The 14,606-nt window shown below is 41.7% G+C and overlaps 1 long non-coding RNA gene across 1 annotated transcript; it reads right to left on the reverse strand.

The window, feature by feature from the left end:
* Positions 1 to 215: 215 nt before the first annotated feature.
* On the reverse strand, positions 216 to 2,143 carry LOC139434144 (uncharacterized). Its single transcript, XR_011643577.1, has 4 exons — positions 2,018 to 2,143; positions 1,383 to 1,591; positions 1,141 to 1,267; positions 216 to 1,069 (listed from the first exon to the last, which is right to left on the reverse strand). It is a non-coding gene; the product is annotated as an uncharacterized lncRNA (long non-coding RNA).
* Positions 2,144 to 14,606: the final 12,463 nt, after the last annotated feature.

A 14,606-nucleotide genomic window follows, 5' to 3' on the forward strand; every position in this document is an offset into this window, starting at 1 on the left:
CTTGGACCGGTCACCCGCTCCACTCAGTGTAATCTGTCTGGCAGGCGCAATGAAGTGTCAGCGGATTTTATCAATCATAACTCGCTGAATACAAAACTGATTTTCACGGGGGGGGGGTTTCTGCAAACGTCATATATGTAGACATGATACCGGACACATGATTCGGCGTATTTTAATATTCATAGTAGGCTTAACAGCAATAGAATATTCTGGTATTTGATAGCCTATGTTATGTATGATAGGTATTTTGCAAAAGACACACGATATATAATATATACACACACATAAAAAAACACTAATGGTCTATATATGATAGAGAAGCATATTGTGTAGGCCTATACTCAGCTATTTTAATAAGTTGAAAAATGAAGAAACAATAATACATTATACATAGACAGAAGTTATATATCAGTAAAAATGAATATCTATGTCATAAAAAATGAAAATGTACTTCTACATCTATATACAAAATGTAAATGTTCAAGTTAAACACAAGAACATGACACCACCCCGCCCAAACCATATTTACACAAAGTTGCTCATGACACCCGAATGCCCCGTGCATGCGGCTCCTCCAAAGCATGACTGAGAACCTCTTTCTCATATCTTTGTCTTTGGGAAACCTTCAAAATAAAAACGGGAGATTTGAGAGTCAACACAAAAACATTTTAAGAAGGAGGTCAAGCTTATTTTCTTCCTTCTTCTTCCTAGATAGATTAGATTAGATTTTAGATTTAGATTAGGACCCTTTGTGTTTCAGGTGACAAAGACTTCGTCAGGTAATATGCAATGGGAGCCTTCCAATGTCCGTGTAGGCCAACCACCATGAACACAAGAGCCTCAGTAGCAGCATCGGTCTCATTGTTTCATCACCCATGTCTACAAAAGCAGACATTGACTGGTTATGTGGATTATATTGCACATGTTTTCTGATGGCCATGTCATCCAACATGAGTGAAACACATCCATATTTAGCCTGGTCGTCCTGGCATCTTCTCTCCAGCATATTCAGCATCATCTTGTTCAGGCCAGGCTTGCCATCCACCGAACACAGCCACCTGTACAACAACTGAGAAGTAGCTATTTAACGTACTTGCAACCGTAATTTCCAAAAATGAAATTGAACAACATTAAGACTACCTCTTTTTTTTAGTCTCTCTGAGGTATTTGTATGCCTTTGGACCATGTAGATGGAGTGTGAGGGCACATTCTCTGTGGTCCTTGGAGTACTCATGGCCCTGCTTTGCCTTGAAGTCTATTTGAAGATCTGAAATTGTATGAGAAAAAAATTAATAAGTCCCCTTCATATAATAACAAAGGAGTTTAATAAAGAGTGTAAGAGTAAGATGTACATGCATTTCAAAGTGCTACTTTCATCTTACCTGAGTAGAAATCAAGCCTCTTTGAGTTCTTCATTAATGAGGTTCTTTTCCCTCAAATCCCCCAAAAGACTCCTCACTGTGGTCTCTGCCCTCTTTTCTCTAGCCATGGCATTCTTCCTCTCTCGCTCGAGACTCTCCACTCTTGCTAAAGCTTCATTGAGTCTGGCCTTAAGAGCAGTAGGAGAAGCAGGCGAGACATAGCTATGATCCTAGAAAGAGGGATGAACATGGTTTGAGTGATGTTTCACTTCACACACATCACTTTGACACAACTAGAGTATGGCCCACATTCTTTCTTATAGTCATCACCTGTCAAAGCCACTGCCAGCATCATGCGTGTGTGTGTGTGTGTGTGTGTGTGTGTGTGTGTGTGTGTGTGTGTGTGTGTGTGTGTGTGTGTGTGTGTGTGTGTGTGTGTGTGTGTGTGTGTGTGTGTGTGTGTGTGTGTGTGTGTGTGTGCACACGCGCGTGTGTGAGTGAGTGAGTGAGTGTGCCAGGAATGTATGTTCAACATGTCTTCAATTGTGTGTGTATGTGTTTATTTGTGAGTGTGTTTAATATGAGTGGCAGCAAACAAGAGAGCATTTACTTTGTCTAGGACCATTATGAATGATGTTGGAAATAGAAATACTCACATCATTAGGCTGAGGTTGTGAGTGTGAGGTTGAAGCTTCTGGGTCGTCCTGAGGGGCCACAGACAGGCTCTCTTCAGCTTTTCTGGAAGTAGACGTAGTCCTGCCCTTTTCTGGCTAAAATGAAAAAGCAGAATACTTGAAACACACACACACACACACACACACACACACACACACACACACACACAGGTATTTCACCCTGCCCTGTTATTGATAATAGAATATTTACATTTATGAATGCTAATAACCTTATGATGATACACCTACTCTTTGGAGGTGAACCGGGAAGCTGAAGATGGAGGGAATAACACCATCTCTGAGTCGGACAATCTGTCCTGTCAAACTCGTCTTGCTTAAAATGCTCACTGCAAATCACGGACGACTCGCTTGCAGTGAACCCTTCCCTCCTCAAAGCAACTTCCCACTTCTTTCTCATATCTTTGTCTTTGGGAAACCTTCAAAATAAAAACGGGAGATTTGAGAGAGTCAACACAAAAACATTTTAAGAAGGAGGTCAAGCTTATTTTCTTCCTTCTTCTTCCTAGATAGATTAGATTAGATTTTACTTTATTCATCCCACAACGGGGAAATTCACTTGTTACAGCAGCGATTTATAAAGTCTCAGTTGGCCATGAACATAATGTTTGCTGGCTACGATTTCGCTGGCGGACATCAATACAGTACAATAATATTCTATTTACAAAATACAACCAATTATAATGTTGAATCTTACTTGTGAAAAGTAATCCCCCGACCCCTGTTCGCAATCGTCCGCCGATTTGCACAGCAATATGCTGCACAGTGCTCTGGCATCTTGAAACCTCTGCTGTCTATGGGTAGAATGTCTGTACAATATGGGTAGGATCATAGATATATATAAACACTAGATGGCTCACACGCGCTGCTGGCCAATGGAGACCGACGTTGCCACTTGGCCGCCATCTTGCTACAGGCAGTGCTCTCATTCATAACATTATGGTTTACTATTTAAATAACCATAGCTTGCTCAATTTTCAACCGATTTTCAAACGGTTTGGTTTTTTATAAACATCAAAGATGTAGTTATGATACTGCATACTTATAATCATGGACTTTCATATGAAAATAACATTAATCAGATAAAGCAATAGCTATACACACACACAAGGTATTTATATTAAATATTTGCCGGTGTATATATTTCCATTTATTTTATTATATTGTCAATATTTAAAATAAATTATAAAATTAAAATACATTTATATTTTATATATAAAAATCGGTCTCATGTTACCACTCTGTAAACCAAGAGTTGTTAATTGAGCAATGCCTTAGCTTGAAGAACAGGGACACAACTAATGACAATAGCATATGTTGGTATATTATTTAGATATTCACACCTTTATCAGAAGAACCAAACCAACATAAAATGTGCTCACAGACAGGCCAGTTCTGTCTACTTTATCACAATTATTTTTGACATGAGATCTTCATATCATCCTAGTTTTGTATTTAGTTTCTAGATTTGTAAACAAATCCAGAACCTTTGAAATATGTTATTGAAAAAAGACCAAGAATAATATAAACTGTACCATGTGTCCTTTTGTGTCCTTCTGTAGTCCATTTGTGGTTTGTCTTGACTCACCCCGGCTGATATATCACAAAATCCACTGTTTAAATTGTTCCCTATATTGCCCCTATGCCCCTATAAGGTGTCCTTGGGTGTTATGAAAGGCGGCCCCCCCAACATAAATGTATTATTATTATTAAGAAGAACAACTTGGTGTGGTGTGGAGGGGATGTAGGAAGCAGGAGCAGGTGGGGAGAGATGGGGCTTCAAGGTTCAAGGTTATTTGTTTTAAATGTGTCTTGCACACAATAAAATAAAATACAGTATACCACAAAACCAATAAGACACACAGTGACACATGGCACACTAACAATCAATCATCGTCCAGCCTCAGCTTTGGTATTCTTTCACAACCATGTTATGGGTTTATTAGACTGAGCAAACATAAACATATGTGGTGATCCCACGGGTTCTTGTTTGCAGACAGCGGCGATTGGAGCATCCGTAGGCTGCACAAAAGTCCGGCATAGTCAGGTACTTCTGTAAACACAAAGCCAGCAAATTCCTGTATCATAATGCAAGATGTTTTTAACAAGCCAAACCACGTGGAAGAAATCATGTGTAACTTAAGTTGTGTTGAAAAGAAAGAGCAGTTCTGCCTCTCCCACTGGTGTAAAGTTGCTGGGTGAACTTTGTAATACTAGGTCTCACTCACAGCCTCTTGTTATTAGCCAGCTAATAAATACAACCACATACACAAAGAAAAGCTGCAATTTCAACATGTCCAAGCATCCTGTATCATAGCCATGCTAATAATGTTTATAATAAACCAAACCGTTTGTAAATCAATCAAGATTTCAGCGAGTTAAGAGTATTTTTGTGTAGATCACTCACCTTACAACAGCTACCATAACGCGAATCAGAGTAACTGTTGACTGTAGCAAGATGGCGGCCGGTCAGCTACGCTGGAAAATATCCCATGAGCCATCTGGGCTGCAGTCGGATAGTTTAAAAATCAGCTCCTAAATTCTAACCCTATCGTCTATTCCTTGACCTCTGAGTGAAACGTCACGGGGTTAAGGGATAGTGGATAGGAGAATTCAAAAGGACTTAGGAGAAGAGACTGCGGTACTTTAGAGAATCCGAATGCACTTTCACTATCCGACGTGTTTATGATGCGCCAGCGGACGTCATTGTGTGCGTCTGCTGCTGTGGGGAAACTATGGAAACCACAGTTTTCTATACAGCGGACTACAACATGGATGTTTAATAAGAAGGAGGGACTACTGTAAAGTCATCTAGAGACTCTGCACCGTGCTCTGATGCTGCTGCTTTGCTTTATGAACGTGGACAACAGAGAAACATATTCTTCATGACCAAAGTTGGAATTGAAATAAAAAAGGAAAGTGAAACTTCTGCTCGTCTCCCTCTCCCTCCAGTCCACATTAATACTAATGATCCCAAAGATTGTATGAACTATGAAAAGATCTTAAAATCAATACAAATGTATTTATTATAAACGTTAGTCCTTAACATCTATCACTGTGTATATCACCATTCAAACATCTTTTAAAAGTTGAACAAACCCCACACAGCTCAGTGAAGACTGTGAAATGTTGACTTTATTTGATCATTTCAGTAAAAACTAACGTTCATATTTCTCTTTTTGATTATAATACTGATGAATGTTCAAAACAAAGCACTTTGGCAACTTACCACATACGTTTTAAAATGCTTAATAAGCACCGTAACTTTCATGATATCATTTCTCATAATCGGTTGTTTCCGTGAACGGCCGACTGTTGAGTGACGGCAAATGCTGCGGCTGCAATGCATTGTGGGGCAGCATTTTCTCCTCTCCTCTCGTCAAGGGAGATCCAGTGGTTCCTAAGCTAAAGGAGGTGATAAAGGAAGTTTGAAACCTCCTTTCCTTTCATTCTCATCATTCTAGAGAATTCGAACGGCACTTATCATGGCTGCCACTGAGGGACTTCCGGGTCATTTCACTCCTTTAGGAAGGTTCCTAAGCTAAATGGACTATTCGACTTCAGCCCTAGTGTTTATATATATCTATGGGTAGGATGACCGGTCCAAGATGGCGGCCGTATTTCTTGCGCCCCAGCAGCCAATGCGGCGTCTACTCTTTATATGTCTATGACTGTCACTACCCGATCTTCAGCTCTGCCCGATCTGCAGTGCGCATGTGCGAGATGGTCCGCCATATTGGAGAACTCCGGACGGCAAACCAAGAAGGACACTTGACACAGTGGCTTTTGGCAAAGCTGAAAAATAAAACTCGAGAGATGAGTTATTGTTATTACAACGTGACTTCACTATTATTTAACAATTCTTTTCATTGGGTTCTTTTATTTGGGGTTAAGTCATAGGGTTAAGTACATTGTCAGAATAAGTGATACATGGATTTAACTTCTGTTAGACAGCCATATGCCATACATTTTTGCATACATTCACAGTAAATATTTATTCAGTATGATAGCTGTCTAACAGAAGTTAAATTCATTTCTCATGTATGTATGTCACCCTGATGTCACCCAGTTTTTCAAAGAAACGGTGGGTGTGGTCTATGAGTGGTGAAAATGTGTCTGTTAGTTACGCGTAGCCTAGTCCATTGTAAATAATAATTGTTATGTTTTTTTTTTACTAAGCTGACATACTGTTAATATCTACACAGGTTTTTAATTTCACTCCTCTTTTAGCTGACATTTAGCAGGTACATTTTTAGCAGCTATTCATACTAAATCAGTTGTCCCTCCCCCTGGTGCCAGGACCAACAGATCCATCTCTAGACTCAGCAGCCCTGTCCCCCCATAAGTGTTATATTTTCACAGCTCAGTGTCAGTAAATATTGTGCGGTTAGTATTGGACTACAAGATAGATGCAAGCATGTACAGGTAGAGTTATTTAAAGCATAAATTAGTGGGTTGGGTTCTGGAGGTGTGGTTACAGCAATTGTGCTTGGTTGGTGTGGCCTGGGCCTGGTGGTGGGGCCCGCAATGTGATATATTTTCATGGGGCCCAAAATCCCTGGTGTGTATGGCCAGAGGGCAGGACCTATAACACATGTACTACCCAATAGCATTGTGAGGCTGAACAAAAGGACCTTTTGACTATGTAAATGTAGTTTAAAAAAAACAAAAACATTTACTGACTTTTTTAGGATAGCTTAAAGTAATGTTGTAAAATTACAACCGGGGGCCTTATAGGGCTATTGTTTATTGTTATTTACTTTAAGATGTTTATTCTTAACCTATCATTTAATTTAAAAGTCTTATTTAAATGATGTGTCTCTGTATTCCTGATGATACACTGAGAGAATGAGCTCATAGGGCTGCTGATCATCATAAGCTAAACAGTCTGTATATTGCACTACATTTGTATGATGTAAGCTTCGTTGATACTTTGCCTGCGGGAATACGAAAAAAATAGTTAGATATACTGAATATTATTTGATCTATTCCACCACTTAAAGGTAGGGTATGTACATTTGAGAAACCAGCTCGAGATCGCAAGAATTTGAAAATACAGACCGGAGAAAATCTGCCACTTCCTCACAGAGCCCCTCCTCCAACACACCCGAACGCGCACATGACCAATGAGGGCACGAGATAAGTTTGTGCACAGATGGAAGGCTGACAGGCAGGTAGGCCATCCAGTTATTTTAGCCGGGCCGGCTCAGATGATTGGTGTGCTTTTTACAGCACTACAGCTTCCACAGATGACATTTTTTATGGATTTGTTGTCAAAGCACTTCAGATATTCATTGCTATCGGGATGTTAAGAGCATTCCATGGAATATAACAAAAAGTGTATCTCGAGCCGGTTTTTCAAATTTACCTTTAATCCCAAATAATGTAGAGGTGTGTTGTAGGCAGTGTTGGGAAAGTTCACTTTCTACATGAACTAGTTCAGTTCACAGTTCACACATTTTAAAATAAACTAGTTCAGTTCATAGTTCATAATTCTGCGGAGGGTCGACAACCCCCTTAGCTGTGATATAATGAGCATATATCACGGCCTGAAGTGAGCTATTGCTTTTATAAAACGGTTACCAAGTGTGGCAATATGAAAAAAAAATACACACTCTAATTTAAATAGTTTTTATTAGTAAATAATGATGTTCCAAATAAAATAGTCCCTCCGTTACCTTCTGCGCGAAACATAGTGCGAGGTGGTTGCTATGCAACAACACTAACAGCTAGCGAACATATTAGACAGAGAGCGTTGATCCATTATTTGGCTATGTATTTACATTCATGTGTATGTTGCCGTTTATTGTGCAGCCACTGAAAACCTGTCCAGCATCAGTAGCATGGCTTACGTGGTTACTTGTTGAGGTTGTTCTAGGCTGTCGCTCGGCGTGGTGAGAATATTGCTCCACTTTCTCCGGTCCCCGAGATGTGGCTTCCAGCAGCTCTGGAGAGAGCTTTCGCACCTGTGGCCACTAACGGTCATACTTTCTCTGCTTTGTTTCAAGACCCGCATCAGAAAGCGTTTGAATGGTGGCACTTCTCCAGTTGGTCTACCTGCTCTTCACGTAGCTCTGCATGTCGTCGTTTAGGTGCTTTTTTTTCTGGAGATAGGCACTGCTCAATCCACTCTTCCATAGTAAGACCCCCCGGAGGTCGAAGTTAATCTTAAATGTTCCCATTTTATGCTTTGTAAGTTTGTTTCGTAACAGAAGAAATGTAAATATATTTATAAAACTGACAAGTCAAATCAAGCAATCTGATTGGCCGATAGTATTTTTGCGGACCTCTTTGATTACAGATTTGAAAACATCGTTGCTTGCTTTAAAAGTAGCACAACTCATTATGTCAGACCTTGGAAAGTATCTAGATATCCCTGCCCTAATGCCAAAGGAACTGCACACTGAATATGTTTTGCCGTTTGATGTGTATGTCTGGACCGCTGCGTAAAAAGGAGGGTTTCTGCCCCGTTACTTCTCCGCTGCTTTCTTGTTCCAGTATGAAAAGCAAACTGCAGGCAGTTTGCTTTTCAGCCTAACGGTATACTGTTTTTCTCAGACGCGGAGGGATACTGACTTGTTGTGAAAAGTAACTTACAATTCTACCCGTGGTATACGCTCAGTATATCACGGCTAAGAACCAATCAGATTGCTTGATTTGACTTGTCCGTTTTATAAAGTTATTTTTTCAATACGTTGCTGCGAGCTATTATTTGTCAAAATGATTGCCACAACCCATATAGAACCACAGACAGCAATCAGAATACTGGCATTTCCATAACGCTTTTCTGCCGCCCATTCAGTCCACACTAGTAGTAGCTGCAGCTTTCATCTCTACAGTATATTTTCAAAAACATGAGGGAAAACGTGCTGCTTGAATGGTCTTTATTAAGTATAATAATCTAAATATACTTAAAGTACCAAACGTGAAAGTAGTCATTGTGCAAATGTATAACATATAAACATGTGCCGACATAACTCTGGACTAACACAACACGAGGTAGGAACCAGGCTGAGGTATGAAACTAAGGTTGTACCTCAAAGTTCAATATTCAAAGTGCAAAACATTTAAACATTAATTCTCTTTTCATTAAGTCAGTCGCATTCTTTTTTTTTCCTGACTTGTTTGCCCAAAGAGCAAAAAGTTCTATAACTTGGGTCATAACTTGGGTGCAATATTCAGCCCAAATGAATGAGATAAAAAAGGTAAAAAAAACCCAATAACTTAAAGAGTCAGTCAGAGTCCAAGGCCCATGGACAGTACTGCTATTACTTTCTGTCCAGTGTGAGTGAAAATACTGAGTGAAGATCTGTCACCACTGGTTACAGTTCAAATAAATAACTAAAATAACTAAATCACAAATAATAATTTGTGAAAATAAAAAAAGAGTCCAAAAGTGTGCAGGGGCAAGGACATTATTCTGTCCATCCTGAAAATGCCTTATCTGAATGAAGATCCTCTGTCACTGGTCAAAGTGGTCTGGTCTCTCCCTGGTGGATCTGCTGTTTCGGTCACAGTGGTCTGGTCTCTCCCTGGTGGATCTGCTGTTTCGGTCACAGTGGTCTGGTCACTCCCTGGTGGATCTGCTGTTTCGGTCACAGTGGTCTGGTCTCTCCATGGTGGATCTGCTGTTTCGGTCACAGTGGTCTGGTCTCTCCCTGGTGGATCTGCTGTTTCGGTCACAGTGGTCTGGTCACTCCCTGGTGGATCTGCTGTTTCGGTCACAGTGGTCTGGTCTCTCCCTGGTGGATCTGCTGTTTCGGTCACAGTGGTCTGGTCTCTCCCTGGTGGATCTGCTGTTTCGGTCACAGTGGTCTGGTCTCTCCCTGGTGGATCTGCTGTTTCGGTCACAGTGGTCTGGTCACTCCCTGGTGGATCTGCTGTTTCGGTCACAGTGGTCTGGTCTCTCCATGGTGGATCTGCTGTTTCGGTCACAGTGGTCTGGTCTCTCCCTGGTGGATCTGCTGTTTCGGTCACAGTGGTCTGGTCACTCCCTGGTGGATCTGCTGTTTCGGTCACAGTGGTCTGGTCTCTCCCTGGTGGATCTGCTGTTTCGGTCACAGTGGTCTGGTCTCTCCCTGGTGGATCTGCTGTTTCGGTCACAGTGGTCTGGTCTCTCCCTGGTGGATCTGCTGTTTCGGTCACAGTGGTCTGGTCTCTCCCTGGTGGATCTGCTGTCACTGGTCAAAGTGGTCTGGTCTCTCCCTGGTGGATCTGCTGTTTCGGTCACAGTGGTCTGGTCTCTCCCTGGTGGATCTGCTGTTTCGGTCACAGTGGTCTGGTCACTCCCTGGTGGATCTGCTGTTTCTTGCTTCCTGTAAAAACAAAAACAAGATATGCTCTGACTGTTATTTGTATGCAGCTCACCTCTGCACACCAATATACTCATCTCCATTAGCAATACATTGTACTTCTATAGCCCAAAAAACAGGTCACAACAATAATATATATACCTTCAAATATTTTTGTTGGCATTCAAGATCAGCTGCTTCTCAAAGTTGTCATCTCCCAGCCGGTTTCTCCTGGGCCTGAATGAGATGAAAGAAGAAGAAGAAAGAAGAAGAAGAGAAGGCATTTTAACATCATGATTATTGTGGCAAACATTGTAACAGTAATCTGTATTAAAGGAATTGTGTACTGAGGCAAATGGCAATTACTGAAATAATTAGATTAGGAATATAATCACAGCTCATCCCTACCTGCATATTTGACCACCGATGCTGAAGAGCCTCTCTACCGGAGCGCTTGAGGGCAGTGCTGTGTTGTGTTTTATGAACAGCCTTTTGAGTTTTGGAAACTGCATGTACTCATCAAACCCATCTGTGGTTGGGGCATCCCAATAAGTGTCCACTTCAGATTGTTGAGGAACCTGAGGGTTTCTGTTCAATCTGAAGAATGAAGCTGCAGGATGTTTCTTGTTACTTTCGCCACTGGACTGGGTTTGACCTGAGTCTCTTGCATCCGAGTCATCAGAGTTGGTTTGCAATTCTCTTTTCAGCATCAATCTGTACTGCACATGTTTCTCCTCATCTTGGACCCAGTCAAGCTTGAATCTTGGCACCAGTATAGCGGACAGTATGTGCTCCCTCTTCTCCAGAAGACCTGCCAGCCTTGTGCTCAGTGACTGCAAGATGCTCTTTATGAGGGGACGGCATGTAATCATTCATATGACGTTGCAGTTGCACAATGGTTGGAGCCAGGTACCCAAGAAAGATGTTCTTCTCTGCTTGGAGGATGTTTAGTGCAAGTGCCAAAGGCCTCATCACATCCACAAACTTGTGTATGAAGTTGACTTCATCTGGTGAGAATCGACTCATCACTCACATCGTGCAGGAGCAGCTTGTCGTGTAGGGGAGTGGCATCATTTGCAGAGGTGACCTCATCCACATTCACTTCTGCCTTGGTAGTTAGTGTTGCAATGCGAGACAGTCGCTCCATGGAAAGAAAGACAGAGTTCCATCTTGTGTCATGTGGCGCAACAAAGCTAATCCCAAGCTTTTCCTCCACAGTATCAGAAGCCTTTGAACTTCGCTAACCTTGTTCCACAGAGCAGATGCTTTTGCAAAAACAGCCCTCGACATTGCTTTGTAGCATTTTTCAGTTACCTTTTCTGCATCGTTGGCCACTAGATTCAAGGTGTGAGCCATGCACCTTCTGTGAGGGGGAGAGAGGGATGATCCAGCTGACAGAGGCTCAGGCTCCATCTGGTCATCTTCATCTGAGCTCTCACTGGCGGCAGCAAAGGCTGAATCTGGTTCATTGGCATCTTTACTTTCAGTCTCATCCAAGTTGACCACTGTCTCTGGCTCTTCGGCATCAATAGCCCTGTCCATCCCAAAACAGTTGAATGCCTTGACAACATGTGAAGCGTTGTCTGTTACTGTACACACAACCTTGAATTCTTTGTTCACATCTGATGATACTTTTGCCAATACGTCGTGTGTATGTGCTCCTTCAATCCGCCGGCAGGCCAGTACTGCAGAGTGTCTCTCAGAAACATCACTTTTGTTTAGCCAGTGTATAGTGATGCCTATAAAGGACTTATTCACAGCTGTCCAGCAATCTGCTGTTGTGCACACAGCATCGACATCAGAGAGTACAGATTTAAGTTCACATATGTTTTCTTGAAATTGCTTGTTTAGCAGTGTCTGTACTCTTTTTCTTGATGGCACCTTTTTGGATGGCTGCAACCCTTTAATTAGGTTTATGAAAGCTGGCCTTTCCACTTTACTCAAAGGCTGCAGGTCTCCAGTGACGTACTGCAAACCCAGGTTGTCTAGCTGCGGCTGGGAGACAGTGAAAACAGGGCCGCTCCTGTACGATGCTAATGGGATTTGGGTGGTAGAGGATCTGTTTTGGCTCTCTTTTTTATTCGCCACTCATACCTTGAAAGGCTAGTCGTGTGCTTGTTCTCAATGTGCCGTTTAAGGTTTGCTGTCGACGTCGTCGATGTACGGACTTGCTTTTTCAAACCGGGCGGACACAGTTTACAGGCAAACGTTAGATTTTTTCCGTCTGAGTCAGTACTGACTTTAACGTAAAACTAAGGCTAAGCCTTCCCAAATATTTGTGTCACTGCATCCTGGTCAAATAAAAATATAATATATAATGTTTGTGTCTTTGACATTAGCGCTGCTATGCAGCCACCAGTAAACTGTACTACGAAGCCAGTTCAACAGACCCTGGATATGTTTGAGTTATCTAAACTAACCCTAACAAACGAGCGGTCCTACGACGCTGGTTATCAACTCGGTAAATCTAGCCAGGGTTTCTCTCTCCAGCTGAGAGCGCGTTCACGTGAAAGGGGCGGGGTTAGCAACATTTGACCAATCACAAACAGGGACAAGCGCAGCGTCATACTTCATTAATGAAAAGTAAACTGATATTAGACAAATATGAACTTTAAACATCCATGATTTACACATATAATCCAGGATACAAGCCACAGAGTTGCACCTGCAAGGTGAATACAGAACAACTGGTTAAAAAATAAATAAACCACCGAGTGTTTGAAAGCGTACAACAGTCTTATGATACTGCCCCATAAGACACGAGTGGACCTGACTTTAATTACATTTGAGTTGAGTGTTTCGTCAACTTAATGTGTTGCTTAAAATAATACTTCTGCATACAGTATGTGGCACTGTAAGTGTTGCACGGCCAGATACGGCTCAGCTGACTCAGATAAGGAAATATTGTGATATTATATGATCGATGATCTGATTGATGATGTGACATCAGTGTGATATGAATGATAAGTGCGACACCTCGGTGTCTTCTCTGCAACGGCAGTTTAAACTGTATTTCCTTTCTCCTGTAATATGACTTGATAGATTTAAACTATATAAAATATACATAGTGTGAACAGCTATCTTACCTGTTAACATAGACATGTTAGGCTAACGTTGCCTTGGTTAGAGCCTGTTGCTGTTGTTTATTGCTTTGAATTCTTTAAAACAAATAGTATCTTCTTAAACCTGTATGGTAGTCAGGAGCATCACTTCCTAATGTTTATTGATATATTTAGAGGGAGGGAAGGAAGGTTTCAAAATTCTGATTAGATACATTTCTACCATTTCTTTAATTCATGGTGGTTTCAGTAATCCCATGGTAATTGAGGACATAAGTAATCTAAAGTACTAATGTAATCTTTATGACTTTCAGAAAGGACAGGAGACCGACAGGTGCCATCAATGATGGTCAACTGACAGCACAATGAGTCAAAGGACCAGCAGCAGCAGCAGCAGACGACGACGACGACGACCGACGACGACGACGATGTTACATGTGTTGTTTTAGGAACATCCATTGTAAATAAATGGAATTCAATAAACATCGAATAGCATATCATGCCGTTTGTCTGTGCCTTTTCCTCCGTGTTGTCCTGGCATATAGTCTCCCCCATGGTTTGCTGTGCTGCCGGGGGATGCTCCAAGCGCTCAGAGAAAGGAGTACACATGACCCCACTGACACAGAGAGGCGGAAAGAATGTCTGGCTCAAGTCAGCAGGAGCAATTTAACTATCACAAAAGACAACAACTGCAACAACATATGTGAGGTAATCATATTTTTCACAAAACGAAGACCACACCATTGGGAAGCTTAACGTCTGTTTAATAAAAATAAGGAACAGGGAGAGGCTTGCTAAACTCTGGGAGTTGAGACTCAGGTGCAGGGTGAGGGTCTCGTTGCAGGTCTTTAGGCTCCATTGAATCCCCCTGGGGTTCTGGTGCTGCGAGAGGGAGACAGGAGAAAGGGTTAGATACATCTAGCAACCTATAGGATGGGACATTGCTGACCTATTTTAAACGTACCTTGTGTTTTCACTCTCATTTAAAGAGCCTGTGACACCATCCCAACAACTGTTGTGCAATGAAATATTGGGCTACTAGTAATCTCGAACCGTCAGTTTAAAAAAGAAAAAGCGATACCGTTCCGTTAAATATCAATAATTTCGAACATCGCGGGGAAATTCCTTCGACTCATTTTGAAGTTTTGGGGGAAGCCGGAAGTGACGTCAATGCGGGAACGCTTCGAGAGCCAAACACGGACA

This window comes from Pseudochaenichthys georgianus, chromosome 7 (genome assembly GCF_902827115.2).
Source record: "Pseudochaenichthys georgianus chromosome 7, fPseGeo1.2, whole genome shotgun sequence".
NCBI lineage: Eukaryota > Metazoa > Chordata > Actinopteri > Perciformes > Channichthyidae > Pseudochaenichthys > Pseudochaenichthys georgianus.